An 18,743-nucleotide genomic window follows, 5' to 3' on the forward strand; every position below is an offset into this window, starting at 1 on the left:
ATATGACATTTATTATTTTTAAATTTAGCTATGTTAAAATTTAAAAAAGATAAGATTTTATGTTTTTAAAGTTATAAATTTATACATTTTGACGATTAAAACACATTTAATTAGATGGAGGTTTATTCAGTGCAATGTTCTCCTAATAAAAATTTCTATTCTCCTGACATGGCTAAGGGAGATGGCATCCATATATCACTTATTTTTTGAAAATTTATGATATTTTATTTATATAGATAAAAATAAATCTTTTTGCTAAAATAAAAATTTATCCTCATATTTTTTTCGTTCCAAAAAGAGTTAAAAAGCTATAAGAATATATAAAAAGCAAAGTGATGGATTATATCGCGTTAAAAAAGTAACGCCGTTACACCCCCTTGCCAAATCTTGTAATGATATAATTTTAAAGGCGCGTTATTTTTTTGTTTTTCTTTACTTTATATTTTAATGTTAAAGCTATATATTTGGAAAATCTTAAACAATTTTCAAATATCAAAGGTGGAACATACAATAAATACACCCATACCTGTTGAACAAATGTTCAGTATAAGATAAAAGTTGTGTTGATAATTATTTTTATTAAAAAGAATTCAATTTAAAAAGATTTGTTATGTATATATTTACCATATCAGAATTTATTATGTTTAGATAAATTGATGAAACAAAAACACTATAAATCTTTAGAAGAAATTATGCAAATATATTGAAACCTTGAGTTATTTACACTGCAAGGATGCCATATTAGAAATGAAACATTTTGTAACTATAAAATAAGAACCAGAGTATCATTAAAGAAATTAAAATTTTATATTTTATTGTCTCACCATCTCTACTTGGTATATTATATCTTAAAATATGTAATAATATCGAAAATATATTTGCATTGAAAATTTAACTCAAAACTGTTTTTCGAAAAAGAAAAAAATAGCTTTCCTAAAATCACGTTAAAAAAGAGAAGAAAAGATATCAAATTATTACATTTATTGCAGAATGATTAATAAAATGTTTAATTTTTTAAATTATTTATAACTAAATAGATGGCGTTAAATAGTTGAATGCAAATTGTTACTTGTATTTATAATCAAAAGCATTTATTAGTAAAGTTTTAAAAATATTAACGGTAATATATTATATAACTGTCAAATAAGTCTGCAAAAGTGCTATTTTACCTAATATTTTATTAATAATTATATATAATAGAGGATTATAAAATATATGTCTACTTACTTTTTATAAATAAATCTCTTATACTTATTTGGATTTGGACCTTGAAAATAATTTTAGAAAGAGACATGATAATTAAATTTAAAAATCAATAATATAGTTGATTAGTGATGTTAAACTCGGCTAATTACAATATTAAATTTGTTAATTTACAATAATAAATGATTATATTTATTTAATTAAGGTTATATAATTATTTAAATAATAAAAGTCAATTAAGCTTCTACTGTTAATGCCAAATTAATATTTAGTGAGTGATATTGATATTCTATTTTTAACACAGAATTTGATCGCAAGTTGGCATAGTGAAAATATAATTTATATGTATTAATCTAATCTAATAATTAAAATAGTATTCATTTAATAAAAATTTAGATAGCCTTATTAATTTTTAAATAATAAAATTAAATCTATATATTACTCAATAGAATTATAAAAGAAATCGCTCAGGGAGCAATTAAAAAAATTTATTTTTAGTTCAAGGGGGCATTAAGAAGTCATTTTAAAAAAAAATTTTCTTCAGGGGGCTATTCAAATTTTTCAGGGGGCTCGAGCCCCTGCGCCCCCCCTAGCGACGCCACTGTCTTATATATTACAAATTAATAAGATTTTTTTATAAATAAAAATAATTTTTAATCACTTAAATCTATTAATTATAAACATGACTAATATATTGTTACGGTATCCATTTATATTAAATGAAATTAATAATAAAAACGCGTAAGGTGAACGTGACCGTGTTAGAAATGTTTACAGCGCTTGGTTTTTATAAGAAACTTATATCGAGTGATGAAATAAAGGGAAACAATTTATGCAAACTTTTTTCATCATAAAGGTTTCGGTGCTTTAAATAGTCTAAAGTAACTCGTAACTTTTAAAAAACGAAGTAAAAACTATTTTTTTTATTTGACATCATTATTAAATTGACATGTTTATTTTAATTTATCTAAATTTTTAAAATAGACTTAGCGAGGGGATGCTTAAACATTTGGACTGTAATCTTAACAGGTGTGCTAAAACCCCTGTTGGCCAAGTTAATAAAATAGATGTGGGTGTAGGCCATTTATATAATTTAAATAAGTTATTCTCAGCCAGATTGAAATTTTGTATCTTTAAAATTTGTATACATTACCAATATCTCACAGAGTTGTTAAAGTATCTCTAGGTATATAAATGTTGTCCCTTATTTAATCTAGATATATTATTAGCTAAATCCATTCTCATTTTGTGTAATTTATTTTCAAGTTTATTTCTTTGCAAATAAACAAATTTTATTTTACACAATAGATGACCCAAAAATAACAAGGTAAAATATATAATGATCAATTAAGTATATGCAATATTAAATTGGAAATTTGTTATTGAAAGTTTACATACTTAGGTGTCTAAAGTAGTGCCATTGGTATCGTCTACTAATTGTCTTATCGATCATTGTATTATAGGGGATTTGTAGTTTGATCCAAAAATAAAAAACTTATATAAACATTTCCTGAATCATTTTGGCAAGTTAAACATTATTATATTTTTTTTTAAATTAGCACATAATTAGTAGAGGATTTGTGGTATGTCAAAAAATTTAGTCATTTCTATATTTTAAATTTTTATAAAAAACTTATATTAACATCTTCTGAATCATTTTGATGTGAACATGATTCTATATTTATTTTTTTTAAATTGAGGCTTAATTTGTAGGAGATATGTAGTTTCATCATATAAATGTTTTTGCAATATTCTACTAATTTAAATAATTTCTAAAAAAAAAGTAATAACATTATCAGAATCATTTCAAAGATCTAAACATGATTCTCCATTAATTTTGTTTAAATAATTACCAAGAATTAGTGTATTAGTAGTTTGTTTAAAAAAATAAATGTTTTTGCAATATCCTACAAATTTAAGTAATTTCTAAAAAAAAGTAATAACAATATCTGAATCATCTCAAAGAGCTAAACATGATTCTTCATTAATTTTGTTTAAATTTACCAAAAATTAGTATGTATTAGTAGTTTTGTCATGAAAAAAAGTGTTAATATTTTACTAATTCATTTTTTTATAAAATTTTAAAAAGCATTTTCTGAATCACCTTGAAAAACTAAATATGATTCTGTATTTATTTTATTTTGTGCCTATTAGATAATTGTGTCTGAAAGCCTTTCTAAATGAGAAATAGGACATTATTTCAGAACAGAAATAAAAGGCCTCAATGTTTATCTTTCAGGCCTCTGAGCCTATTTAAGATAATTTAAATATTTTATTTAATAAAAAAATAAGGGTTATATTGAACCCTGTTATGAGATGACATAATTTTCTGATAGGTTAAGGATTAAATTTGAAAATGACCTTTTTTAACAAAATATTTTTTAAAATTTTGTTATAATCTCAGCATTTATTATATTTTATATATAGGATTTAAAATAATAATGCAACTCAATAAATATTTGTACAAGTGTATTGAATAAAATATGATTCTAAATTTGTGCAACAATTTTTATATATTTTTATTTTATTATAAAAAGGTAATTAACCTTTTGGTAAATTCAATTTCATATACTTTAAATTTCTTCTTTTATGTAATTTCCTTACTCTAAACCAGTAATAATATGTTTCTGGATCTAATTCTTCAATAGGTTTTGGTTTACCGAGATTTAGATTCCATAGCCAATCTGGGTATTCACTATCTGGTTTTAAAGGTATAACTGGTTGATCCTTTATATAGTTGGCTCCACAAGCATAGTTACACAATTTTTGTATATCATTTTCAACTTCATATAAAACCCTTTTCGGTTTTTTATTTATAGATGTTAATTTATCTAAATGTTAACACCATATAAAATATTATGGTAAACAAGGTAACTTTTAATTGAAGTGGAATAATTCTTTAAAAATTGAGGATTGCGAAAAATTATTGTTAAAATGTGCATGTGTGAAATTAAAAGTAGCGTTCGACTTCAAATCGATCACCATTCGGCTTAAAAATTTCTGGAATTTAGATAGGTAGAAAAATGAGAAGGCCTTTTATTTTAGCTCGCTAGCACTCCTGGTTTTCGAGATATAGGCATAGGAACAAAAAAGAGCCACTTTGAAATCTGTAAAATTTTTATAATGATTATATCTCAAAAACTATTTCTAGTAAAAAAATATATCATATTGTAGATAAAAAAAATATCAAAAGGTTATCAAAAATTAACAAAAATTGGCGCCAATTTGAATCTTTAACTTCCGGTTTATCTATATTGCTTTATCTATTTTTAATCAAAAAAGGCATACACCAATGATTGTCATAGATATATGTTATACACAATGGCATATATATGTCATTGGTTATACACCTATTTTTTTCATATAGTAAATTCATATTAATATTCGAGAGAAATGTTATATTTAATATTTGCAATTCTGTTGAGTTTGAATAAAATTTTGCTCCAATTTTATTCTGAGAAATTGGATGAAGTATGAAATTTTTGCGTTCCTTATATTGGAGAATAAATATCTACATTGTCATTTGTAGTATAAGGAATGTCTAATTTTTGTCTGAATAAATAGCATATCAACATATCTAAATTGATTGGTAATTCTTTTTGGGTCATCCAAGGTTGATTCTTTCTTAGATTTTATAGCGATAATAAGAGTATTAATTGGGTTGCAACATTTTGATATTGTAACAATTGGTACGTACATTTGTGATATAGGATAAAATTTTAATTGATCTGCACCTATAATTTATGTTTTTGTTCTCAACCAAATCCCGAATGTTATTGGTAGACATATGTTAAAAAATTAGCCACAGACGGGTTGAATACTTTAAAATCAAAGTGACTTGGCAAGTTAAAAATATCATGCAGAAAGAGAGATCGTTAAAGTTTATTTTGTAAAATATGCTCATAAAATATAATCTATTAATGTTTAATAAAATATTCATTTTTAATGTAACTATTATACATTATAAGCTACTAAGTCATTCACTATAATAGCTAGTGTAGAGAACTAAAAAATGTCAAACTGTTTAAGGTTAGTGGTAGGGGGGGGGGCAGAACTGGAAAATTTTATGACATTTCTTATAAACGTATCATTATTTTCATATTCCTTAAGATTAAAATTTTTAAACATTAGTGCCACCTATATTTTTTCATTATTTGGTAAAAATATACACTTCGAAAAAATCAATTGCATCGCCAAGGTTTTGATATAATATATATATTTATAAAAGATGTATAAAAAAAACAAAGAAAAAAATTCTAAAATAAACTTTCTTTTTTGCTTAAATACACAGGTAAAGCAATATAGGTAAACCGGAGTTTAAAGGCTCAAATTGGCGCCAATTTTTATTGCCCTTTAGAAATTTTATTTACCTATAATATGATATATTATTTATTTTTTTACTATAAATAGTTTTTGAGATATAAGCATTTTAAAATTTTATATATTCCAAAGTGGTTCTTTTTTGCACTAATGAGCCCTTATATCTCGAGAACCAGATGTGTTAGTGAGCTACATAAACAGCTTTCTCATTTTTTTACCTATCTAAATAATTCAAGATTTTAACAATTTTAAAAGGGGTCGGCCGTAATTATGCCTTTTTTATTCGATTTGACATGGAATGGCCTAGTATTTGAATGAATATACTGATGTTATCTTGAAAATAATTCTGTCAAATTTCACATCAGATGTCTTAAATTTGTGACGTGTTTGATTGTTAATTATTATTTTTCTATTTTTATTTAAAATTTTAGAGTTGATGGTTTTGTAAAAGTACCATGTAGAGTATCCCACAATAAAAATATAATTTTATTTCTATCTCTCTCTTTAAGAATTAACAATATGTATATATTTATATATATATAAATTAGAAATAAATAATCAAAATAAAAGGTTAAGTACAAAAAGTTAATTTACAAAAGATTGAATAATCAAAAGGCAAAATAAAATAAAAGTACATATTAAAAGAATTAGTTAATAAATATTATTTTACAAAATAAAATTAAGAATAATCTACGCAATAAAATAAGAAGAGGTCAAATCATTATTCAACAGGTTTCTAAATGAATCTCTTAAATTATTATACAACTTATTTTCTGGTTATAATAAATATAAATATTATAATATTTTATATACCTTATGATGTATAGGTTCTTCTGTGTGGGGAGCAACGTCTATATAAAAGGAGGGGATGGGGGGGGGGGTAGGAGCAGTTTGCATCTTATTCTTATGGGGGGTAAGCGGCTTTAATGGGGGTATGATACATTTTTGGGGGGTTATCTATTATATTTTGAGATCAAACAGGAACATTTATTGCTGTAAAAATTAATACTTTTATTTTAGACCTATTATAATACAATTATCAACCAAATCTATATATTGCAAACCATCATAGACATTATTTTCCAAATAAAACTTACTGCTATCCTTATAAATGTAATTTAAAAGGTTTAGACATTTTCAGCAAGCTTATAATAAATTCATTGTAAATGATGGGGGTTTTAATTGAATTTATTATCTAAAAAATAAATCCTTTATATTCATAAAATGTCGATAGGTAGTAGAGATAAAATATTTTAAATTATTCTTTTTAAATTTTCTGATAGAGTAGCCTTATAATTAAATAGGTGGAAATATAAATAGGGAAACATCGCCGCCGAAGATGGTTAAAATTTTCTAGGGGGGTAGGCTGAGGTTTTTGAAGGGGGTTTGTATCCAGTGAAAATCCTGTCATGTAGACGCTGCATGGTCCAAACCCGTTGTACTATGAGTAATATTGATATTTGGTTTTTTAAACAGAATTTGATTGTAATTGTCAACATAGTGAAAATATTATATATTATTCTAATAACTAAATTATCACTTAAGTCATAAATTTATATAGTCTCAGTGGTGTTGCTAGGAAGAAGGCGCAGGGGCTCGAGCCCCTTGAAAAATTTGAATAGCCCCCTGAGGCAAAAAATTTTTTTTTAATGGTCCTTAATATCCCTTTGAACTAAAAATAAATTTATTTGATTGCCCATTGAATGATTTCTTTTATAATTCCATTAAGTAATATATAGATCAAAGATATTAATAAGACTATTTAAATTTTTATTAAATGAATATTATTTTAATTATTAGATTAGATTAATACTTATAAATTATATTTTCACTATGTCAGCTTGCAATCAGATTCTGTTTTATAAATATAATATCAATAACTCACTAAATATTAATTTAGCTTTTATTATTTAAATTATTATTTAACCCTAATTAAATAAATATAATCATATATTATTTGAAAATTAACAAATTTAATATTGTAATTAGCCGAGTTCAAAATGATTAATCAACTGTATATTTATTTTGAAATTTTATTATCATACCTTAAAAATATTTTCAAGGTCCAAGTAAGTATAAAAGATTTCTTTATAGAAAGTAAGTAGACATATAGTTTATAATCCTCTACTATATACAGTTGTTTATAAAATATTAGATATAATGCCACTTTTATATACGTATTTGACAGTTATATTTAATATTACAGTTAATATCATAATAAATTTTACTAATAAATGGTTTTGATAATAAATATAATAACAAATTGCATTCAAGTATTTAACGCCATCTATTTGGTTATAAATAATTTTTAAATTTAAACATTTTATTATTCATCTTGCAATAGATGTAATAAATTTGATATCTTTTCTTCTCTTTTTTTACGTGTTTTAGGAAAGCTATTCTTTTCTTTTTCGAAAAACAGTCTTGAGTTAATTCTTAATACAAGTATATTTTTGATATTTTACAAACTACTATTATTTTAAGATATAATATACCAAGGTGGTGCGACAATATATAAAATCTTAATTGTTTCATCATATCATTCTGGTCCTTATTTTATAGTTAGAAAATGTTTCATTTCTAATATGGCATTGCCGTGTAAATAACTCCAGGCTTCAATATATTTGCATAATTATTTCTTCCAAAGATTTTTAGTGTTTTTATTTTATCAATTTATCCAACATAATAAATTCTGATATTAGTTTACATCGTGAGTGTCATAGCCATTACTGCAAATTAACCAGCATCTATTATTTGTGCTGCTATGTAATTTAAAATTATTACTATAATGGCTGAGAGCATATAATTGCATATTTTAGATAAACAATAATGGTCAACTGTGTAGTCGTTTATATATCATTTAAAATGGAAGATAATCTTTTAGAAATTTAATATCTCAATAATTTTATCGATTATCTAGCTTCCATAATGTCATCTAAGAAGAAGCTCTAACCACCATATAGTTTTATGATTTGGATTGGTCGTTTATATTCTCTCCTACAAAAATTCTTGATTTGGTTTAGGCCTATAAATTTTTCCTTATTGGTCCATTCTATAAAACATTGTCTATGATGGTTACAGAGAATTATACTAGTTTGATAATCTTTTGTCAATGTAAGTTGCTAAGAATTATATTATTGCATTATGTTATTTTTTATATACCAGTTTATTTTGTATTTGTATGCATAATATAATAAATGACAAAATTTGAAAATCAGAATAATTGTTCAGAGTTAACAAATTTTAAAAACGTATAATATATTCGGGCAAAAGCGGGCCGAAGGTCCGCAAATTGGGGGGTATGGGGGACTTCGCCTCCCATAAAATGTTTTTAGTTGAGCCCCATGAGATTGTAAAGCCTAGCGATAATAGTCAATAATTTTTTAAAAATAATAACAAATCTATATATAATACATGACAGAATTCTAAAAAAAAATAGCTCAGGGGACTATTAAAAAGGGGGTGCCATTACAAAAAATTCTTTCAGGGGGCTGTTCTAATTTTTGAGGAGGCGTGAGTTCCTATGACACTACTGAAGATCAAGTGTTCATTCAAAAATAATCATATTCTTATATCTTCGAAAAAAAATTATATATGTCATTTACAAATTGACAGAAAAATCTAAAATATTATGCTGATCCCGACATATAATAATGCTTAGACTGACGATACATTCAATAAAAGAGTACATCAATGAAAACAGTTGAGGACACCATTTTGATTACCCATATAATCAAAATTTTTAAACGAGAGGCCAATTTATTTCTATGTCTGACTCAAACTTTATTATTGCCTAATCATCGAGATAATAACTTAACATGATAATTACTATACTATATGGGTCACCAAAATGGCGGGTCCAGCTGATTTGCATTCATCGACGCTTTTAAATGCGTTATTATGAATATATTGTCAGTCTAGGTATTATTTAATACTAGTAGAAAGCCCATCAAAAATGACGGGGAATGAGATTTTTATTCATTTTTTACGATAGATGTCATGCCAGGTTCAAGCTCACAATATTAGGAAGCATCCAAGATCTTATAATTTAAAAAAAGTTTATCAAGCACAGCTCAACCCTTAATAATTTGTAAAAGATATTCCCAAGTCAGGTGCAAGCTAATATTAATTTTGAGGTTACAAGCCCAGTCCTACCCATTATAAATTTGAAAATTTTTTCCCGCCTCGGCGATAGTTATATTTTTAATATCATTAAATGAACGGGAAATATCTGATTTACTAATTAGTCTAATATGGAAAAAAAACATGTAAATTCCGTATTAAGGGAAACTGGGAAGGCCTGGGCAACCACTTATTAGAGAATCATGACAAATAAAATTAAAATAACCGACTCTTATATATGATTATATTTATTTAATTTGATTTTAAACAGAAATAAATTATAATAATTGTAATCAATAATTTGATAATAAATAATATATAATCAAGTTATAAACAAAATCAATAAATAATATAAATTAATTAAGTAATATTACATTATTAGTAAAATAAATAAATAAAATAACATAGATTAATTATACATTAATATAAAGCGCTAACATTATAATAATATGCAACAAAATGGCCAAAGTCTATACTATGCATATAGGATGTTCAATTACAGCGTTTCGGATATTGAAAAAATAAAGCTGAGATAATTGTATTTTACTATGTTTATGGCTAATCGTTGGCGTATGTAGAATCCCTCGTTGGGATCCTCGGTCCTAGCAGAGATCCGTTTTCCTAGCTCTTTAAAGAAGTCAAGGGCATGAGAGCCGAACGACGTTAAGGTTGTGGCGATTAATGGTAGGAATGTATAATTGGCGGGTAGAGTTGGTGAATATTTAGCTAATTTATTCGCCTCGGCATCTAGTATGGCATCTCTATTTATATTGGAAGGGGCAAGAGGATCGATGCATGAGAAATCCCAAGTTAGGAATTCCCCCCTCTTCCAAGGGATCATAGTCACCATTGGGCCGCTTACCATCTGAATTGTAAAGGCCAGTAGGTTCGAGGGTTGATGGTATGCCGGCGGATTTTAAGGCCCTGGCAATGGTATCGTTGCATTTTGAATGCCTAATAAATCTGCCTTTACAGCGCTTGCAGTGTAGAGAGTGACGGCCTTTGGAGTTGACCGACGTTTGACAGAGGATACAGTTATAAGGTATTACCATATCGCAATTCAGTCTAAGATCTATAGCGTGACGTAACTCATCATTGCTTAGGAGCTGGTCAAGGTTTCGGGATGGGAAGGCTTCAAGAAATTCGTATCCACTACCTTCGGAAATGGAGAAGAGTAGAGAATGGTCCTCTGGTTGGCTCCTCGATTTAAGGAATGCAACGGAGTTGCCAACTAGGGGTTTATCCCAATCCTTCTGTAATGCCGACGATGGAGGATCGACTAATGAGAGGGACTTCCATAGATCAATTGCCAGTTGGAGTAAGGGGTCAGGATGTTTTGTTAGCGTTTGAATGATGGGCTCGCAGGACAAGCGAGAGGATATGAACGCACTAACAGAAAGTAGGGAAGGTGACCTTATACCAATACCGTTGGATTTGGTTGGTAAGGTAGCCTGTAGCCATGATAACTCCCCAAATTTAAGATTGAGTATATCTTCTGTTAGGCGTTTAATCTCCAGTTCATGTGAAGCGAGGTTGACGTCATATTGAAAGATCCGAGACGCTCGAAGAGTATATAAAATTCTTGGAATTAAAAGGTAGTTCTTTAATAAGAAGAAAGCTTGGTGAGTTGGGAGGCGAGATAGTGTATCTCGCATAAGGGATATCTCTCGTAAGATATTGGCAAAGAACTTGGTAAAGGACTCGTCTTTACCTACAGGAGATCCGAGATGTGTTAAAACGTTCAATGGTGTATGATTGAACATAGTATCGTGGTTAAGGTCAATGATTCCAAGAGGACAATATTCGCTTTTGTCTTGATTAACTCGAAGTCCTAAACTTTTCTCGCTGGATTATATTATTTGGATTGCCTTCGTGACTTCAGTCGGTGGGCCGCCTAGTATGCCATCGTCGATATACCAGTTATGGAGATTTAGGTTGCATTGGTCATTAATTTCTCGTATTATATTATTAATGCCCAGACAGAACAAAAAGGAACCTAGAGGGTCACCTTGCTCTATACCTTCGTTAGAAGGAATCAATTTATCTCCGAATTGAAGATGTGAGGGATTAGCATAACAATTGAAGATAAATTGTGAGTATTCTGGGTAGAGGGTGAGAATAGGATTTAGAAAAGCTCCACGCCTCAGAGAGTTAAAGGCGTTCGAGAAGTCTATTTTGACTAGGATATCGTTGGTGGGAATCCGTTTGTAGGTACATTCGGGTCATGTGAAGGGATACCTCACATCCACCTTTTACGTTGACTCCTAATTGATTCGGGCAAAGGTGATTGGATATTGTGAACAATAATCTGCTAATTACAAGTTTGGCAGTCAATCGGCAGTGGTTCCAATAGCGATTGGGCGAATATCTTTATTGGGTTTATGGAGAGCGATGAGTTTAGCTCCGTATAGCAGTGAAATAATGGCGGGTGGTATGCCTCCAGTAAGCATACGGTTGACTAATTGGGTAATTTTTTCTAGAACGTCACATTGTTGTGTTATGTAAGGTGCGGTTAGGTCTTGTAAGAATATTGGGCGAAACCCATCGAACCCAGGTGAGGAATCGCGTTTGAAGGAGAGAATAGCCTTTCTAACGTCGCTTGCGGTATAAGTGGCCGCAATTAGAGGAGTTTCAGGGTAAGCCGGTATTTCGTTTTTAAAATCGTGTGGTTGGTGTTTTAGGAGAAGGGCCTGATAAGTTACTAAGTCATAGGGAGCCAGTTTATTGTCGGAGGTTGCCAGACGTATGGTGGATTTAACATTCAGGTTATCCATTTTTTTAGATATTAGCCTGGTCTTGGTGAGCAGGTCATTTTTGTGATTTCTATTTTTATCTGTGTCGTCACTCGTAAAAGATGTGGTAATGTGATTGATGGGTAAGGGGTAGATAGTAGCATCCTTAATTTGTTGGGTCAGGGATTTTTTGCTGGTAGGATCAGGAACTTGTAAGGTAGTAAAGGCAAATGACAGGGTGTCTAGCCAGTGTTTTACAGAAGAATAATTATTTAACAAGGAAGTCAAGTTTTTTGACAGGTGTCTCGCAACTTGAAGCCTTGCTCCTTTAGGTATTCGTGAAATTACAAATGGTTTTGGTGTAGTAAGAAATATTTCTACATTTGAGTCGGCTGGGTCGAACGTCGAAGCATTTGTGACAGTGAAGGTAGGGATTATTGGGTAAGTGAGCACATCAGTTAATGATGTGGGAATGGTGACTATGGGTTGTTTAGTTGTGAGGGCAAGGGCAGATAAGGCGTTAAGAGTTCTAGGAATTGCTGGTGATAAGATGGGTAGCCCAGATTGAGGACACCTTATTTTATGGTTACTATGAGATGGCAATAGCCCCAATTTGGTTACCTTAATAAGTTTATTGCATAATGGGCAGTTGCATTTGGTAGGTGCTGTGCCGAGGTCTGGTATGCTCATGGATTAGGAATTTTTGTCATATTTAAGATGAAGGTGAATATCATTATTGTTAAAAATCACAGATGTGTTTATGGATAAATCTATGTATTATTTAATAAATTTAAAATTTTCATTCTGGAATGATTTTATAATTTTCATTGTCCATCTTTAAATAAGTGTGATCATGATATGTAAGCTTTGATTGCAAACATGGTTTTACAATGGGGTAATCATGATATGTAAGCTTTGATTGCAAAGATGGTTTTACAATGGGGTAATTTATCTGTATCATTAGTAATGGCATTATTGTGTTGTGGGAATTGAGATGAAGAGGTAGAAATACTAATTATGAGTGGAACCAGAGTGTGTTTGCTAAATATATAATAATGAGGTTTTTATTGCATCTCATCTTCAGATTTGCATAGTCAAACTAGTTGCAACAGAATTTTGCCTTTAAATATGTGGCCTTCTCTTTAAAGTCATAATTTTATAACTTCTTCTTGTGTTGTTAAATATATAGTGTGATTGTATTAAGCATATCATGAGATAAGATTTCTATCAGGTGAAGTATTCAGTTAATATATTGCTTACATTATAATTAAAAATAATATTAGATTTTTAAGCAATATTTCTTTCTTTGAGAGTCATATTATTGACATGTTCTGGTTTATAAATCTAAATTGGTACTTTGAGTTATTTCAGAGTAACTTCTTCTTGTGTTGTTAAATATATAGTGTGATTGTATTAAGCATATCATGAGATAAGATTTCTATCAGGTGAAGTATTCAGTTAATATATTGCTTACATTATAATTAAAAATAATATTAGATTTTTAAGTAATATTTCTTTCTTTGAGAGTCATATTATTGACATCAGTGGCGTAGCTACGGGGGTGGTTTTCGGGTTTGGACCCCCCCAGAACAAAAATTTATTTTTAGATTATACGTTCAAAAGACTTATATGACTTTATATCAAATAAATACCAATAATATTTATATTTTTTTGGTTTTGATGTTTGTGGAAGGATATTTTATTACTATTGAAATTATCTGGATAGTATTATTATAAAGTCATTGAGAATAAGCTACTAAATTATAAAACAAATTATTGATGCATTTAAAAAATATATTTATTATATATTATCGAAGATATGGTTATGATTTGTAAGATAAACCCGGCCGAAGGCCGAGCAAAAGGGCCGAAGGCCCGTTATAGGGGGTCTGAGAGCGAAGCCCCCCAGGCTTTTATATGTACGGACCCCCTCTAAGGAAAATTCCAAGCTACGCCACTGATTGACATGTTCTGGTTTATAAATCTAAATTGGTACTTTGAGTTATTTCAGAGTTTTTGAATTTTGGATAATTATTTTGTACTCAGATATTGAATATTTGAATGTTTATTAATTAATCAGATGTATCAAATTAGTTTTGATTTTCTTTTATCTTAATATATAGCTTACATCGTTTCATATTGGCACTTCATTGCCTACCAAAATAAAAGTAATAGATTTCGAAATATTGTTTTTAAAATATTTTTAAGCTTATAATGCTTAGATATATTTTTTTTTGGAGGTGGTGCATGTTGCATGTTCGCTTAATTTGTTGTAATTCATTGTATATTTAAATACTTCGTAAATATTTCGCTTATTCAATTTGTTGTAATTGTATATATTTAAATATGTTCATATATTATCTTTTTATTCAATGAAATTAACATGTATATAAATACATCTCAAGGCGATTAAACATATATATATTGATATATATTTTCATTTTCTAATACCACTTGTTTTCTTTTGTATAACCATATTATTAAATAAAAAGACCACTTGTTTTCTTTTGTAAAACCATATTATCAAATAAAAGGACCACACACAATTTATTCTATAGTATTTATTCTTGTTCAATATTCCTCCTTGATTATGCAATACAATCACACACAATTTATTCTATAGTATTTATTTTTGTTTAATATTCCTCCTTAATTATGCAATACAATCACACACAATTTATTCTATATTATTTATTCTTGTTCAATATGGTGAAGGATAGGAATCATATCAAAATCAAAGTTCTATTGAAAACATTGGATCTGAAATTTTTAGCCGAAAATATTGTTGATGAATCAACTAAGAAATATAAACTGTTCGAAACAATTGACAAAGATATGGCTGTTAGTATTATTGACAACATAGATAACTTATCGTATCAACAGATGAAAGATTTAATACATAAAAAAGTTGAAAAAAACAAGATTACGCGAATATTTGAATTATTCAATACAAAACCGGACAGACTTGAATCTTCCAGAGAGTATCTCTATAGACTGAAAGGGTATGGTTCTGGGCTCAATCCTGAATTTTTGTCAGTGCAATTTATGTTGAAATGTCGTAATGAAAAGCTAAAAACAAGGTTGATAGAAGAAAATACTACAGAGCTTAATATTATAGAGGACATCGTTGTCCAATTTCAATCGTTGGAGAATAATAATCAAACATATGTAGAAAATATTCTTGGAGAAGAGAGGATAGAGCCGATTGGCAAGGCTATTCGTCTTGGAAAGAGAACAAGCAGGATTTTAAGGCCAACACCAACAACACAACAACAACAATTTCAAAAAACAAGAAATGATACAAACGCCATATAATTTGAGGCCAAGGAATAAGATAAATTTTATTAATGATTTTATGATTAATATGCAACTTAATAATCTAAATTTTTCTTTTTTGATAGATACGGGTTCTTCGGTGACATCCTTGCCCATTAAAGATTTTGAAAAATTGGAGAATTATGAAGAATTTGAGTTGGAAAATTGTTCTAAAAAATTATTCTCTTATGAGGGTTCTCCTATCACAGTCGTTGGTCAGGTCTCGAATATTAAGGTTAAATATTTGAATACAATTAAATTTTTAAATTTGTATGTATTGGATGGAAAGGGACCACCGCTATGTGGTCAAGACTCAGGGTTGGGCAAATTTTCAGAAAATTGTATTCGGATACAGATACTTAATAAAATTTTGTATTTAAGATACAAGATACTTTAGAAAAATTGGAATAAGATATAAGATACAAGATACTTGTATTTTTTTTAAAAAAAGTATCTAAGATACAAGATACTTTTTTAAAAAACCTTAAATAGTCAAAATCAAAATGTATAAAGCTTTATTTTCTTATCTATAATATAAATTTATAAAAAAATATAAATTGTAGAAAATAACAAATTTATTATAAAAGATAATGCGATATTCCATTTAATAATTATATAATTAGTAAATAAAAATAAATCAGCATCATAAATCAGCATTATTTTTTAATATTATTAATAATTTTTCAAATGATTTATCGTTCAATCTTTGACGATTTGGTCTATTAACCATATTAGCAAAGCTAAATAATCTTTCAACGGGGGCTGAGGAGGGTAATATTGTGTTATATTTAATAAATATTTCTTTTATATATTATAACTATTTAACATATTTATACTCCGCCTGTCATCTTTCATATAATTTAGGACCTCTATTTTAATATCATTTATTGAATTATTAGAATTGGATGTGGTACTTTTAAGGCAAAAGTAATCATCATCTTCATCAATTGAAGATTTTGTTGAAGTATTAATTTCAATATTATTTTTAAAAACAATTAAAACTTCATGTAATAACAAATCCTGAAGGTATTTTTTTTCTTTTTCACCATCAATCCAACGATTTTTAAAATAGGGATGAGAAATAGTTGCCAAAAATAGACTTTTAAAATTGTTATCAAAATCATATATATTTTAAAATCTTTTATTTAAATAATTTTCTATGGCATTAGCTAATGGTTTGCAAAATTGTAGATTGGTTTGAATTAAACTTGTAATTTTTTTTAACGACATATAAAATTGGAGCTGATTCTCCATAATAGCAGTTGATTTCACTCTATATTTTGTCAATCGCTATAGCCAATGGGGACATTATCTATATATATAATCCTCAAAAAATGTCAATCAAGTTTAACCAATAGAGTTCTTTTAAAAAATATTTGTCCAATGATAATCATCATAGAAATTTTAAGCCATTAGTAATTCCCATGTGATATACAATATGGCGAAACACAATATCCATATCAAATTTGCCATTGCAAGTAAAATATTCTTTTTTCAACAAATTTTATCTAGATAATATTTTTGAAATATTTGCTCAACACCATAGTAAACACTATATTCTTCATTTATTTTATTTTTAATGTGTAAACTTTCATTAGAGTCTATGACATCTGGGCTGAATCAAGGAGAGTTGGCTTCAAAGTTAAATTTCAATTATTTTATTTTTGATAAAATCACATATACCAAGGTAAAAGTTCTTATATTTCAAATTTATATAAAAAAATTCTTTTTACCTTTTAAAACCTAATTAATCGAAATTCAGATGCCATATCAATATCATGATGTTTAGATATTAGTAATAAATATTTGCTCAACACCAAAGGAAACAATATTTATTAAAATCTTCAATTATTTTATTTTTGATGTGTAAACTTTCATTAGAGCCTATGACATCTGGACTGAATCAAGGAGAGTTGGCTTCAAAGTTAAATTTCAATTATGTTATTTTTGATAAGATCACAAATACCAAGGTAAAAGTTCTTATATTTTAAATTTATTTTAAAAAATTTCTTTTTACCTTTTAAAACCTAATTAATCAAAATTCAGACAAATTCTAAAACCTCTAAAAATGCCTAATAAGAAACTATGTGTTATTATGTTGTACATTATCTTTTCAATCAATTGATAATATAAGAATGAAAGATTTTTTGATGGTATCAAAAAAAATTGATATATTATCTATAATAGATCTACCTTTATGTCTTTTTTGTTTTATTGAAATAGCATTTGCTGCTGAGGAAGGTTTACAATAGTTGAATTTCATAGCCATGCTAACTATAAGATTACACATAGACATGAATGATTTAAATAATATTAGATAATTCATATTCATTATCTATGTTTCTGTGTAGCTTTACAACCTAGAATAAATTTTTAACAAATATATTTCTTCTTGATAAATTCTCCCTAATTTGTTGTCTAATATAAATTAAAGATAATGATTTTATGTTATACTTTTCATAATACTTATTTTAGAAATACCAAGTTATCAATTCTAATTCTGATTTGCCAGACAGGACAACACTAAGCCCGACTGCTATTAATAATGTTTACCTATCAATGAAAGCACATGTACAATAAGAAATTAACTCAAAGGCCAAAATTTTGATCAATTACATTCTATATGTGGACAGATCAATACAGAAGAAGAAACTATAGTACATTTACACTTCATCTAATAATAGATAATTTTGAAATGATTTACTTTACTTTAGCAACTCATTATATAACCCCAAAACACACAGGTGAGACTATTCCAATTGAGATTGATAAAATAGAAGAGGAATTTAATTTAAAAAAGAAAAAATACAAATGGTCACTGATGCTGGGTCTAATGTTAGAAAGGGTGTTTGATTAGGTGAATATGAACACCGCTTATGTTTGGGTCATGGTTTACACAATCTGGTTATAGTAGATGGTATTAAAAAGGTACCCTTATTTGAAAATCTCATCAAAAGAATTATAGGAATTATTACTGTTCTAATATCTAAAACTACAATAGTTGAATTTGAATTCGAGGCAGATCAAAGAAAATGCCTAAGTATAATAGAT

The 18,743-nt window shown here is 27.8% G+C and overlaps 1 long non-coding RNA gene across 1 annotated transcript; it reads left to right on the top strand.

Moving 5' to 3' along the window:
• Positions 1 to 17,118: 17,118 nt before the first annotated feature.
• LOC135928536 (uncharacterized) lies at positions 17,119 to 18,591 on the top strand. Its single transcript, XR_010572378.1, has 5 exons — positions 17,119 to 17,170; positions 17,291 to 17,379; positions 17,455 to 17,616; positions 18,168 to 18,349; positions 18,407 to 18,591. It is a non-coding gene; the product is annotated as an uncharacterized LOC135928536 (long non-coding RNA).
• Positions 18,592 to 18,743: the final 152 nt, after the last annotated feature.

This window comes from Gordionus sp. m RMFG-2023, chromosome 4 (genome assembly GCF_954871325.1).
Source record: "Gordionus sp. m RMFG-2023 chromosome 4, tfGorSpeb1-WG-v2, whole genome shotgun sequence".
In the NCBI taxonomy this organism is placed as follows: Eukaryota; Metazoa; Nematomorpha; class Gordioida; order Chordodea; family Parachordodidae; genus Gordionus; species Gordionus sp. m RMFG-2023.